General features: G+C 39.7%; 1 protein-coding gene and 1 pseudogene across 2 annotated transcripts in view; both read left to right on the forward strand.

Annotated features, from left to right (window-relative positions):
- Window positions 1–15468, forward strand: part of GRIN2B (glutamate ionotropic receptor NMDA type subunit 2B) — a 277582-nt gene that overhangs the window by 178940 nt on the left and 83174 nt on the right. The window lies entirely within an intron of this gene.
- Window positions 7797–7907, forward strand: LOC147914794 (U2 spliceosomal RNA; annotated as a pseudogene).

A 15468-nucleotide genomic window follows, 5' to 3' on the forward strand; every position in this document is an offset into this window, starting at 1 on the left:
TGGGATGAATGAGACAGGTTAAGACATGCTTCTGGTAGCATCATATCCAGGGGACAGCACAAACTCTAGGCTGTGGATGCTCTATGACTAACACCTAAGGACTAGAATGATCAGACTCCAGAACGATCAGTTTGGCGATAACACAACAGAGATCGATCTATGTTGTGGCAGATATCACTTGAATGCTGTGGACTGACAAAATAAAATAGCCTCTCTGTCTCCTCACATGCACATGGGAGCCCACACACACACACACACACAGAGACTCACTCATGTACAAACTGACAGACTGCTCACAAACACTGGAACCACATATGTTTGGTTTTCCACTCTATGTCTGTGCCCACCACAGTGTGAGACATTACTGAGTAGGCTAGTAAATATTTGGTGACAGCCCGAACACACCTGTACAAACTGTGTTCCACCTCCCGGTCTCAGAGGAGAGGCCAGGGAATATCCATGCTCTCTGTAGACTCTACACAGGGTGTCTGAGGAGGTGAAGCAGAGGCTACTCATGTAGGGGTGTCTGTTCTGGATCTCCCGATACCTCCACTTGACAACATGCTATTTTTACTGACTTTGAACTGAGTTCTACTATGCGTCATTGGATTAAGGGATTAGAAAACAAGATCCACGGAGAAAGGCTGTGAGAATTGGGGTCTTTAAGGGGAAGAAGAAAAGGCAATGAGGTGATGACTTACTCTCTTTAAATGTATGAAGAATTGTTGTACCAAGAGTTGAGATCAGCTGTTCACTTTCTCCTCTGAGACAAAACCAGAGTAAGTGGGCTTAAGATCAAGCAGAGAGGATTTATATTAGCTATAGGGAGAATTTCTTAATAGAGAGACATGTTGAGTACTGAAACTTTCAACACAACCAGGAGATGACTTTGTAAGTCCTAAATATTGGATATGTCCTCATCTCTCTGTAGTGTACAATCCTGCCCAAACAACAATTCATGGACTACATGGCATTGAGACAGTTTTGCTTCCTCCCTTCCCTTTCCTTCCCTTCCCTTCCTTCCTTTCTTCCTCCTGTCCCTTCCTTCCCACACATAATTATTGATCTCCTACCATGAGCCAAGCATTGCCCCCACCAAATTAGTATTAGAGTTTTCCTAGTGACTGGGGGACAAAAGTACATTGCAAGGAGAAAGGTACTTACTGTGACACTTAAAATTTCTATAACCTAAGATGATTTTTAAATCTTACTATTTGATATGGTCTAATAGTTGGGTGGATCTTTCATGTTGTTTAGTTAATAAAGACTCTTCTGGTATATATTTTATATATGACAATGGCTTGCAGACAGGGCCACTGGATTGCATATTTTTGGTTGTCTATCTGAGTTGTGATTATCACAGACTCTGATATCCAAGTGTCCCTTCTTCGCATTCCCTGAGCTCTAAGAGCTGTTTGCCTACAACTCTTTTCTGGGGTTCCAGAAAGAGACCACTAGGGCCAGCCCCTGGGAGGAGGAGGTGTACCCGTAACCCCCAAAGTCTGAGCACCACTGTTAGACTCAGTCCACAGTGTCAAGCTGCTACCCTCATGTATGTTTGTGAACTAATTCCAAGAGAAGAGCACGATGTATTGGGGGAATAGACTTCAGAAATGTCATTTCAGAAAGGCTGGTTGTCTTCATGTGCTTGTCATCGGCCGCTGAATAAAAAGGATAAAAGAACAAGGTAACCTTGGTTGACTTTACTTTTAAAACCTGTACATGCTGATGGAGAGAAAAAGCAGAATTGAATTTGGGGACTGAAGTGCTGGCTTAACCTTGGCTTGAGGAAACACGGAAAAGAGGAAAGTGTCCCTAAAGCCCAAAGTCAACTTTCATCCATCTTGTTTAAATTTTATTGAGATTTTTATTTCATGACAGTTATCTGTGGTTGGCTCCTGAGTCCTCTGAACTATGATTCTAATTTCTAGATTATAATGGTTTTTCCAGTACTGGTGTTGAAGAAGAAATAGTGGTATAGAGGTGAGAGGACTCTTGTATTTATATACAGGTTAAAAACAACATTTATGATTTTCTTATTCTAAGATTATTCTTGCTTATTAAAGACATTTGGGGGGATAAAATAAAATTTCTCTATATACACACTTGCAAAGAATTAGCAGTTACATTTCTTATATTTCTTACCAGTGCTTTTTTCTATGCATGTTATGTGTATGTGTGTATGTTATAACACAATACAATGGAATTGGGAACACAATGTATGAATAGTTTGAAACCTACTTTTTTTGTCTTACTACGATATTTTAGACATTTTCCTATTTTAATATTATGCAAAAGCATGAAACTTAATGGCTGCCTAATATTCCATTGTAAGGATGGACATACATCTTTAAACTGCTCCTTCATTATTAGACTTTCATATGTATGTTAAATAGAGACTCTAGTAGTCATATGAAAATAATTTCAGAGTTTTTGATAGTCCAACTTTGATGCCATAAGATTGCTTTGCAAGGTAACAATGGTTGGTCATTTTTTTTATCTAATGTCTCTAAACATTAAAAATGACAGCCCTTAATTTGAGAATTGCTTGGGTTATATTAATTCACTAACAGCCAGTGGACACATATGCAGTTGGTGTGGAAGACTCTGCTTTGTGATTCTTGGTCTGCTGGTATTCGCAGAGGGTTTTCTCTTTTTGGTCTTCTGATTGAGTGTGCTGTCCTCTAACTTTGCTGTCAAGAATATTTTTTATCTTTGGCAGTTACATCATGCAGAGACTGGGGTTGGCCGTGTGTTCTGTTTCTGTGTGCAATTTTCATCATACTGGGACCATTTTCTTGAGAGTTAGAGGCTTGTAAAATTCAAGTCCATGTTCCCAAGGAAGTACTAGAGTTCATACTTGGTGTGACATCCTTTCTAGTGCTATTTCTATTCTCTCTGCCACAAGTCACCCAGAAGGGAGAGTAGTTCCCTTCTTTCACCAATGGGGGCAGCATCTGGCTAACTCACATACCCACACGCTGATGTGCCTGGTGACTGACTGGGCCATTATAGCAGGGTACTCTTCTCTTCATACCTTTATGTATTTTCCACTAAACAAGCTGCTTTGTGCATACACTAATAGCATATTGACTTTAGCTGAGATCTGAAGTTTGACGTTAAAGCTATAGTATCTGAATGTCCTTCATATACAAGCATGCCTCTATTGACCTAGCACGGGGAGATCTTCTGCTTTGAGTTTTTCCTACAGTGATGATGGATTTGTACTAGTTCACCCACAAACTCTCTCTCCGTATAATACCTGTTTATGAGAGTGGCCAGGAACTGGGTAAAAGTAATTCGTGTACACAGGGAGAGAAGCTCTGACCTTGGCATGTTAACTCTGCTAATCAGCCTACAGTACAAAGATTTGAAAGGATGTGTTGGCCAATAAAGAAAATAAATTGTCTTTGAGAAAGAAAGCTATTAATAAAAGATGTGGATACAAATCTCCCCCAACAGCCATAGCACTCAGATCATTTGGGGTTATTTTATTATTTTCTCCTTTAGAATTATTTCTGTCCATAATTTGGTGAACATTTTAGTTCATCCTGATATATATATACGTATATATATATATATACGTATATATATATACGTGTGTATATATATATATATGGAGGGAGAGAGAGAGAGAGGACTTAAGATGGCTCGTGATCCAGGTGTTCTCTGCTGCCCATAAAGGCAGCCCACTGCTAGTTCTACAGGCAGTCCAGGTCTTAGCTCTGTCAGCTAAATGTTCTGAAGGTTTACACTAAACGTGAATCTGTGCCAGGGGAATAGTGAGAGGGAAATGTGATTTGGGGGAGGCAAATAAAAGAGGAGCAAAGCACATGCAGAAGGCAGTTATGGGGAGAGAGTGACAGACTTCCAGGGGAAAGAAAACCATTCTCCACTGCTGTATTTTCCAGGTTCACAGCATTCCCCATTTACACCAAACTTCCTCTGGATATCCTTTCATTTTTTTTTACTCCAAGGATTTGGTGTAGGGAGTATCTTCAGATCATCATCTTTGCCTATTCCTGTAATAACATGGACCATTTTTTCCTCATTCATCCCATACGAGCTTGCTGGCAAAGAAACAGATTACTACCTCTCAGGTAGAATTTCTGGTGAATATTTAAGCCACCTCAACATTCTCTTTATAGAATAGTGAAAAAAAAGTTTATTTACCCTATAGGAGCTGGGAAAGATATACAATTTCTAGAACAGTCTAGCCTGGGATTAAGGGATTTGAGGAAGATTTGGCCACTAGCATATCTGACACTTACATAGCACTTTATTAGCAATGCAGTTTATGAAGAGCTTTAGCATATATGATCTCATTTTGACTCCTATTAAAACTTTGGAAAATACTTGCACCAATAAGTAAACTGAGGCTCAGAGAGGTCACATGATTTGCCCAAAGTCACACAGGTAAGTAGTGGCTAGACATTTACATACAAAGTGTATGAGTACAACTAGACTAATAGGATCAAAGTGCAGCAATATCAGTGGGAATCATTTTGTAGACCAGAGGACAAATCACACCGTGGAAACGTGGGCCCTATCACTTTTAAAACTAGGTGTTAAGAAATGGTCCTACATGGCGTGGGGGGAGTGATTAGCCCGGAATGTGACTGGCTGTTTCAGTATAACGTTTTTCTGAGATTAACGAAAATGAAAAATGAAGGCAGGAGAGAAGGAGGGAGGAAAGGAAGAAAGAAGAGAAGGAAGGAGGGAGAGAGGCAAGAAAGATAAGAACAACAATGAAAAAGCTTTTCTGCATCCTCCATTGCTATACCTCCTCACTATCTATTATTAAACACACACACGCACACACACGCACGCGCATACATATATCCTCTCTTTTCAGTTGAGAACAGGAACCTATCTCCTCCAACTGTGAGGATAGAACATGTTTCTTTTAATAACAAAGGCCATAGCTACCTATAGAAACAACTCTCTAGGTCCCCATTGCTTGGAGGGGATTTTCTAGGAAAGAGTTATCTGCATTAAAAGCTCTTCTAAAATGCAGCCACCATGGCAATGGCGCTGTGGCCATGCAGCCCCATTGATCAGATATCTGCTAGAGGTGCAGAGAAATGTCAAAACACCAAGGGGAATTTAAAATAGCTGACCTACAAAACAATCTTTAAATTTTAGTAGGAGAGTGACATGAAATTTTAACTTTGCTTTGCATAAAAAACAATCAACCGAGTATTTTATGAACTCAAGTAGCTAGGAGAGAGGAGTTTGGGGATCTCACATAAAACTAGATGAAGGCTCATTAAGACAAATATATATATATGAAAGAGAAAGTAGGAGCAAAATTCAATGAATAAGAACTCTGATCTTCTGTGATTCATCATTGCCACTTCAATGTTTCCCCAAGTGTGATTGTGGGTTTCACTGTGGTACATGAGTTAATTTAAGAGGGATATTTTTTATTTAAATAATCATCCGTTTATTTTTATAGTTATCTTCTGTCTTTGGCAAGTGATACTTGTGTCACATTTGCAGTAATAATATGAAATTTTTAAAAAAATATTTTTAAAAGGAAGATTATTTCATATATTAAATTAAAACTAATGTAAGTGTATATAGATATGGTGAAAATTGTTACAGCAGTACTTGAATGAGTGAAATTTGGGAAATGTTTCCACAGGGCAAAGTGTGCTCCCTACTCTGGCTCTCAGTCACAGCATTCAAAGCTGACTTACCCTCCCGTCCTGTCCTCTTCCCCGCCCTTCACCTCTCTGCATTTAGTCCACAAGCCAGCATAATTGCGACTACGACTTCTCCAACACCTCTTGTACACAAAAGTGCCTACAAGTCTTGGCTTATGCTCTGCCCTTAACCTTGAAATATTGAACTTGTTCTTTGAGGCACAGGTTAACAGCCAAGAGGCATCGTATCTTACTCACTTCTGCCTATTGCAGTGATTTATCTGAAGAGTATAAATAGATATTGTTCCACCTTTCTGTGCCTCAGTTTCCTCATCTATAAAATAGGAAGAATAATAGTGCCTACCTCAAATTGTTCCTATAAGTTTTAATTCATGTACAATTCTTAGCACAATATCTGTCATGTAGCAAGTGCTGTGCAAATGTTCACTGTTACTTTACTTGAACATATTTTATAGTACAATTGAAATTGGGTTCAGAAAACAAGAAAATGAAGAAAAATGACCACACATACACGCATACAGGATAAGGTTGGATTTTGGCCTCAGTCACTGAAAGGAAGGAACTAGGAAACAACAAATAGAATCCTTGACATGCTTGGTGATAAACTGACAATGAGCAAGCTTTCTTCCTTTATTCTTAAACAACTTTTGGCATAGGGATTTAAAAAAATGAAGTCTTATTAATAAGAAAATAATGGCAAAGTCTTAACACAGCACAGCAATCCATGCTGGGCCCATCCCCCAGAGATCAGGGAATTAAAAACCTCTTCAGCTCAGATTTAGCACATTGTGGGTTCTCAGTAACCATTAAATAACAACCAAAACACATTAAGCAATAATGACAGTTCATGAAACCTAGTAGTATGTCCTTTTGCCATTTGATCTCCTTGGGTTTTTTTTCCTTGTAATAAACCACCACTTTGCGGTTGATAAAAAAGAACTGCCAATCTCCCCTTTATGGCTTCTTTATTGTGTGGCTGTCAGATTGGCCCATAACCATTAAAGGAATTCCTCCCACCAGGGAAAGTGGTTTATGTAAAAAGACATGTCATAGTCAGGGCTGAATATAAAGGAGATGATGGTGAAATGGGGAGTGGATGATAGTAACAATTGACACCTGAATAGTGTTTTACAGTTTATACCAGTGGTTCTCAAAGTGCAGTCCCTGGACCAACAGCATGAAGCATCACCTGGGAATTTATTTGAAATGCAAATTCTCAGGTCCCACTCCAGAAGTGCCAGGGATGAGGCCCAGCAATCTGAGTTTTGACCTATAAAATGCAGGGATAGTTTATCATAGATGTTTCCTTTTCACAAGGAGAAGAGAAGTATCTGTTTAATAGATATTTAAGACTGCTACTCTGTCATTGTTCTCTGTTCTCATTTTATTTTCCAGCCATTAACTTTGAAATACAATTGAATCTTTATCCCTCCATAATGTGGAGGACAGAGCCAAAAGCCCGGCAAGAAAGAGTTAACACCTGTACCACTGACTCCAGGAGATTTTGAATTACCTGTGGCCTTGGGTAACTGCTACAGAAACTCCCTGATATTAGGCTGATTGTCTGGGTGTATTCATTTAGCAGATGTCTCCTGAGGCCCTCCTAAGTGCCAGGCACTGTTCTAGGTGTTGGAGAAACAGTATTGAATAAGACCAACAAGTTTCCTGCCCTCAAGGAATTTATGTCTTGGTGAGGAGGGTCAGACAACAAACACATCAATCAATAAATAATACCAACATTTCAGTTTGTGCTAAGGGCTATTAAGGTGATAAGATAGCATAGAGTAGGTGTTGACCATGTGATGCCAACCCCTAAAGGGGCTTTTGGAAATAGCCTTATTATTTTAGATAAGTTGCCAGTTAAATTTCTAAGGAGTATGTCCAATGGCTCTTGTTAGAAATTTAACTGGCAACTTGCTAAAAGTAAAAACTTCTCAAATTATGACCATAGGTCCTCTGCTTAAGCTTTATATAGATACTGTGTAGAGACTACAGACCCACTTCCAAGCCACAGGGGAAATGTGGATAGTATTTGGTCTTTCATTTTTCCCATTGCTACTAGGTTTTAGAGAATTGGGATATGAATATTTATAATTTGACACATCAGACTACAAACATTACAATATAATCTCTTCTCGGCCTTTTGGCTAAGATCAAGTGTAGTATCTGTACTTATCAGTATAAACATTCCAGTATTAATGTTTGATTTTTCCAAAGAATTGAGAAGCATTAACCTTCATTGATTAATAAAAACTGTATTTAGTAAGTTATCTACCCTAGCCTACTGTTCTAAGTGAACATGACATTCTTTTGCTGCTATTGTGACAATTATTTACTTCATCAGTTGTCTCCATTTGACCCTGTCACAATGTGACGCTACACAAGGACCTGGTAAGGATGTTTAGGAAAACTCATAAACTAGCAGTCCACAGACTACTTTGGGATCATAGCCATGTTCTATGTGGCCTAACAGTGGTGTATTTAAGATTCAATTGGTTTGTAGCACTTAAAAATTTAGAGTTGCCCTTAGAACTCCAGATTTCTGGATTTCCTGAAAAATCAAGATAGTGGCAACACTGGGCCCACATCCTGCTGGGGCTGAGGGTTATTGCCTCCTTTGGGTGGAGTACTTGCTCTCCAGTTCAACATAGCCCCCAGGTGTCACATCCTTTTATTAATGACCTACCTGGTTCCTATAGACATTGGAGTTTGCAACTCCCAGAACAGGTATGAGTACGGAAAGATTCAGTCCCTGCTTGAAATCTAAAATGTATACCTTGGAAATGGTTCATTCAGGTATGAAGAACTGAGTATTTATGGAGAGGACACAGCCTTTTGATTGCTCATTGCAGTTCACCTTGGAGTCTCTAGGAGGCAGCTGAGAATTCTGAGTACTGTCTTAAAAATGTATCAGTACACAGGGCAGTCACAGTCTATATGGTACCGAATCCCTAAATTCACGTTAGAATTATAGAAGGCAAAACTCACTACGTCTAAAGGGCTTTCTGTTTGTCAGACAACGAAATACAGAAATATAAACTTTTAATGCCTTAAAAAGTTTTAGGCATATGAGGAGTGTGAATTTGTCTTTTTTCTTGGCAAGGTGACAAATAATCCTAACTGGAGGAATATCCTGGAAAGGCTTCAGAGGCGTGAGCTTTCAAGGGGAATTTGAGTGATCCAAGGTCATTTACCTGCAGAGAAAGGAAGGCTTCAGCAGAGTAAGATCGCAGCCAGGAGACCAGGAAAATAAAGGAAAGGTGACGGAGAAATGAAAGGAAAGAGATGTGGAATATGAAAAACTGAAATTAGAAACGAAGATGGGGCAAATGTTGCGTCTTAAAGTAAGAACAGAAAATTGATAGTAATTAGAGAGAGAGTGACAGAGTCTGAGTGGAAAGAGAGAGCAAGATGACTTCAGTCATGCTATGCTGATTAATCTAAAGCAGAGAGAGGAAAAAAGCAGAGACGAGAAAAGAGGTTGAAGTTGTCAAGGCAGAAAAGTCACACTCAGCTGAGATTTTGAGCATTCAGGATAGAAGGGAAGGAAGGTTAATAAAGAAAATATGGCACATGTATCCTTATCGTTGTGCAAGTGCTAAATAAGGATGTAAGGGGAGTACTTGGTCTCTGTCTGCCCTGGAGACATGGTATTTTAGATTCCCCTCACCCCACTCCAGAAGTTAGAAATTCTCCATTTCAGAATGGAACTTCCTATATCCCAAGAACTACAATGGGTATATAGCATTTTCTTCTACTCTGCAAAGCTCAGATAAACCTTTTTTCTTTGACTCCCATGTGCATTTCTGCTTTCCACTTGAAGAAGAATCTTAGAGTCCACCAGAAGAAGGCATTGCTTTTGCTTCCTGTGTCCAGAGTTATCACTTCTTTTATCAGGCAGCTTCAGTTCAATTCAACAAACATATACTGATCGGATTCTCAATGAAGGACCATGTACTAGGTGCTAAGAGGAAATAAAGGTAAACAAGACACCTTGTTCTCAAGAAATGTACCATCTTAAGAGAATCACACAGCTATAATAAGATGACCCCCAAAGATCCTCACCTGTATTTTTATTCTCCAGATGAATTATTGGCCACTTAAAAGACTATAATTAAGGGGGCTGGCCCTGTGGCTTAGTGGCTAAGTTCGGTGTGTTCCACTTTGCCAGCCCAGGTTCGGTTCCCAGGTGTGGACCTACACCATTTGGCGGCCAGGCTGTGGCAGTGACCCACATACAAAATAGAGGAAGATTGGTGTAGATGTTAGCTCAGCATCTTTCTCAGCAAATCTTCCTCAGCAACAACAACAACAACAACAACAACAAAACTATACTTAAGTGTAAGATTCTAGGGGAGGAAAATACCTTAAACTGAGGTTTTAAATGTATTGCACACAAAGTTATGAGGATCTTTTTTCAGAACCAGAGGAATTCTGTTCCATTGTGAGTAATAAACCTCTCTTTTATGTAATAATATTTGTTGTTTGTGTCTGATTCCAAAAGTACAGTAGTTGTTCATTAGGAAAAGTTAATAAAACAGAGAAAAGCATAAAAAAGAAAATAAAATTCACCTCAAATTCTACCACCCAGAGATCATTTCTATTTACATTTTGGTTCCTATCATTCCCATTTTGTTTCCTCTATGCTCTTATATGTTATAAATGTGCTTTATAAATATAAGTGCATGTTTTTATAACATTGGCATAGTATTATACAGCCTGTTTTGTAATTTGCATTTTCCTTTAATAATATGTTGTGAATGATATGTCATAAATATATATCATTAAAATATAAAAATATAAACATTAATATGGTATAAAAATGTCATTAAATATTTATCCATTCATCTATTATCTATATTCATCTGTTTATCACATAATTTTTAGAGCTATACATTATTCTATTGTTTAGAAACTGTGTATGTATGTAGATAAGTTACAAAATCCCTGCCCCCGTAAGCCACCCCCAAACACTCAAGGGGCAAAATCTTGGCCATGGCCTGTTGATCTGAGAGTGTTAACAGTGGGGAAGTCTGTCATTATCGGGGTTTGCCCTCTGCATCATCACTTCCCAACGAACTGCTGGAGGGGAGTGCTCCAACAGGTGTCCTGGAGAAGACCAGGATACCTGCCTGTGTTGGCGCTTTGCGTATCGCTGAGCGTGAACTCTGCTCCTTCTCTAAACAAGCACAGCCCTCCTGGGACTGACATTGTAGTTACAAATCTGTCTCTTGGTGCTTTTTCTAAATGCCTTTTTAAACATGTTCAATAATAGGTGAGCACCTGGGCCCTTCTTCATGAAGGAGAGCTCAAGCAGTTTTTAGAACATGAAAAAGCTATTTGGCCCTTTAGACCTGATTCTTGGAGCATCCCCAGTTCCCCAGGGCACCATTTAATAACCACTCACTCAGGGACAGCACACGTTTTGCCTGGTGGGTTTTGTTGCTCCATTTCCTCTTTGCATTACTTTTTCAATCCTGGACTGAACTTGCACGGAATCTTTGTAACCAGTCGGCTGGCATGGACATTCCTAAACCCCTTCCCAGCCTTCTTTCTCTGCTCTGCTCTCCTCACTGCTGCACGACTCAAGCAGGATGTCTCTACTTGGTTTAGTCCTAGTATCCCAGAAATAGCTGAGTCCGTTCCCCTTGACCTAGCAAGTCTTAGCTCTGCCATCAGTCTACTGAGTGACCTTGAGCAAGTCACTTAATGTCTCCGGGTTTCAGTTTCCATATCTATAAAACAAGAAGGTTGCGTTAAATCCCTCAAGCCTTTCTAGTTCAGACAATCTGCAGTTTCAAGTACATGTTTGGATTGTCCATAGTGTTCTGACTATGGCATATTTTTAGTGACAACTATTTATTCATTAATTAGTTATAAGAATTGCTTATTTTTAGAACTTTATTTCCTAAATAAGGCAGCTCAGTCATTTGGCTGTATGAGCTTTGTTAATGGCTGTCTTCAGGGAAGGGGGCTAGGAAGGAAGGTTGAATTTTTCCGCTGGCCTGCTTCTCTTGCCCTTTTAGTAATCTGCGGTAACAACAGTCTAGAGCAGCCTTCTGTGTGGCATTGCTGCTGAGAAATTAGGGAAAAACCTTTGACTGTCTTCACCTTAAGCAGTTGGACCATTTGTGTCCACCAAGAGACATTGGTGACTGGAATCAGATGGTGCCACCTACGCATCAGTGTGTCATAGTTACACAGACACACAGACCACCAGAGTTCCCTGGCCCACTCTAAAACAGTCTCTTCTTATTTTTTTATTCTGTGTTTCCAGATATTGTTTTGCAAATCACTACTTATCTCTTTTTCTGTGATCTCTTTCTTCAAAATCAAAAATATTTTATAGGGCGTGGTGGTACTTTTGTTTCCCTTTTGTATTTTGAAATCATTATTGTATTCTGGTTTACCATTCATTCAGCAAATTTTCAATTAGTGTCTACAATGTGCTGGATGTTATTCTTCAAGAAAGGAGTGTGAAGAAGATGAGAAGAAAATGAATGAACAGATAGGTGGAAAAAGCAAGAGAGCAGGTGAGGAAGAGGGAAGGCATGAAGAGAGAAGCTAGAAAAGAGGGAAATTTCTCCAAAGGGATGAGGAACAGTGTAGACTCTACCCAAGACAGAAACCAGGGGAAATAAAAGGAAAGGAATCAATGATTTGGGGAGTTAAAACCCTAGTTTGTGCCAGTTCTTCTTCTAAAGAAGATTCTCTAAAACAATAGGAGCCCTAGCTGACAGAAAATAAAGTGTCAGTAGTATCTAACACTTCTTTAATATGTCGGGAATTTATAAGCCATAAACTGTTCTAAGCAGATTACTTGTAGTAACTCATATTTATCCTTACAACATGCCTTTGGAGTCAGTGTTTAAGATGAAAAAACAAACCACAAAAACATCGTGAGGCCCAGAGAGCTTTAGTGGCTTTCTGAAGGTCACACAGGTAGTTGGGGAGGAACCAGGATTTGGACTATGTGGTTGAATTCCAGAGACTATATTGAACACCGGACGCTACTGAATGTAGCCCGGGAAGCCTGGTCCCTTTCACGTGCTGTCGGGGGTGCAGTGGGGATTAACGCGCACCAGCTTCCATGTGTCCTGATGCCCGCCTCCCTTCCCCATCAATTCTTGCTGCTCTAAAATTCAAGCCTCATGCTCAGTGTTTGCCAAATGCATCCAGCATTTTTTGCTTTAGCCTCAGGCATTCAGTGTAGTCATCACTGGTTGGGCCGTGTGGTTCTATTCTGGGCCAAGGCAGTTATGAGAACAAGCCTGAGAAAAGACATGGCATTTGGCCCGCAGGTTTGCTGGAACATAGAAAGAGATAGGATAATTATATGGTTTTTGAATACCTTGGATATATTGTGCCTGATGGTTTCTCTTGTATGAATGGTGATCCTCTCAAAATGATATGCAACTAACACCTCACAAATTTCTAGCTTCTCCAGATTTCTCAAAAGTTTAGTCCAACTAAGCAAGTAAAACAACTGGCCCAATTTAGAGAGTTACTAATTTATTTCTTTTACTCAGAGAGAGAAGGCTGTGGAAGTTGACATTTTCAATTCCATTTCTTCCGTGGAAATATTGTTTCTTCTTGTTCCTACTCTCTGACAGTTGGGACCCTGTGCTTCCCTTGTTTGGAGACCTGCAGGGAAGTAGCCAGAACTTGGGGCAGAACGTCATCCTCAACTTGAGAGCTGTTCTTAAGCCTCGGACTGGACTTTGCAGAATGAGGCAAATCTAGCTGTACTTCATTATAATCGCCCTCGTAATTGGTGGACAGAGATGCCAGGACCTTAGTTATCTGAACAATAGCAGCCCAGAAGAGCTGAACACACCAGCAGGATGGCCAGAACTGGACTCTAGAGCTTTTAGCAGGTTCAGCTACAGAAGAGAACAGACTCAGCACTTGTATACAGAAACTCGGCGAAAACAAAAATAAACTGTCAGAAACACAACCAGTTGACTCACTGGCAGCAAGCAGTTTGGGGGAGCCAGTGCTAAGAACACCCTGTCCATCTTCGCGTTGGCATTACTCTGCAAGGCTATTATCTGCAAGTTAGAGCAAAGACCATCAGATATAAAGCATCAGCAACAGACCTCTTAAAAGATATGCTTCATGTCAAGATTCTCACTTGTGTTTTGTGTACAAACAAGCAAATGGGATTAGTTAACCATCACCAAGGTCTTTCATTCTTCAGTTTCCTACTTACTTCTCAACATTCACACGTTTTCAAATATTTTCCCACAGCTTCTTTGCAAAGAAACCAGAGAAGCTTTTCTTTCCCTAGCCACCTCCTCCTCCTTTCTATCCAGCCCTGCAGTGAGCTTCTTGTTACATCTGTTATCATGATAATTCTAGAAATAACATCTACCTTTTCTATCCTGCCTTTTATCTGAAGATCTCCATTAAGCTGCTAGCAGTGAGAGCTTTTTCATTGGCTTCCTGTAGTGCAGCATTCCTCTGGTTTTGGGTCACAGAGGGAAAGTACCAGAAGCACAGGTACAGCCTTTTTGTTCTTCGAGAGTCAGGGAAGAATGCAGGAAGGAGGTAGCAGAGCTGTGCAACCCTTTTTTTTTGGTGATCTTTGACAAAACCAGATATTTAGTCCTGTGTCTGGCTCAACAAACAGAAATTCTAGTATGAAGAAACCACAGGCCTATACTGCAGAAAAAGGGAAAGATGAACAGTTAATGGGACCAATTAACGGTTATAGACAAAACTTGCCTACTGTAAGTGGATAGAGACATACTTATTTGAAACAATGGAATATTATTCAGCCTTAAAAAAAGGAAATTCTGCAATATTCGACAACATGGATGAACCATGAGGACATATGCTAAGTGAAATAAGGCAGTCACAGAAGGACAAACATTGCATGATTCCACTTATATGAGGTATCTAAAATAGTCAAATTCATAGAATCAGTGTGGAATGGTGGTTGCCAGGGGCTGGGGAGTAGGGGGAAATGAGGAGTTGCTAATCAATGGGCATAAAGTTTTTGTTATGTAGGATGAATAAGCTCTAGAGATCTGCTATTCAACATTGTACCTATAGTCAACAATGCTGTATTGTGCACTTAAAAATTTATTAAAGTGGTAGATCTCATGTTAAGTCTTCTTATCATAATAAAATAAAATTTTAAAAAATTTAAGAGACAAACTTATTTCAAATGGTTAATGTAAAGTCACGGTGTTAACTTGAGTTCCTGCTGTATATACTTGATGACAGAATGGAAGTTGTCTATTGAGTTAACACTGCACTATGTGCTTCCATTGTAGTTGCCCTTCCTTATGCCACCTGTGACTCCCTAGTACTCAATCCGAGAAATCGACTTCCTTTTCTGACCTCTCTTTGCTAGTTGACACTGGTGACCCCTCTTTCCTTCTTGCAACTTCCATTCTGTTTTGTTTGTCTCTCCTTCCTTTGCTGGCTTACTTTTCATCCTTACTCTCACTCTGTCTACCCTTATTTATTGGTGTATACCAGGGTTCCATTTCTGATCCTCTGTCTTCTCACAGACTTACCTACATAGACTTTATGGACAACCCATGCCTAAAAGTGATGACTTCCAAATCTATATACCCAGAGTTTTCTAGTGAGCCCTAGATGCATATGCCCAACCACCTATGTAAAACCTTTACGGTTATGTCCCATAGAGACCCTAAGTCCACCAAACTCAAAACTAATCTCCCTATCTTCTCCTCTCTCTTTCCAATGTGTTTCTCTTCTTTTGGTAATTTTGGCACCACCATTTACTCAATTATCTAAGGTAGAAACCTGGGAGTCATTCTAGATG

The sequence above is a fragment of the Ceratotherium simum genome, chromosome 17, assembly GCF_057802395.1.
Source record: "Ceratotherium simum simum isolate JZ-2026a chromosome 17, ASM5780239v1, whole genome shotgun sequence".
Classification (NCBI taxonomy): Eukaryota; Metazoa; Chordata; class Mammalia; order Perissodactyla; family Rhinocerotidae; genus Ceratotherium; species Ceratotherium simum.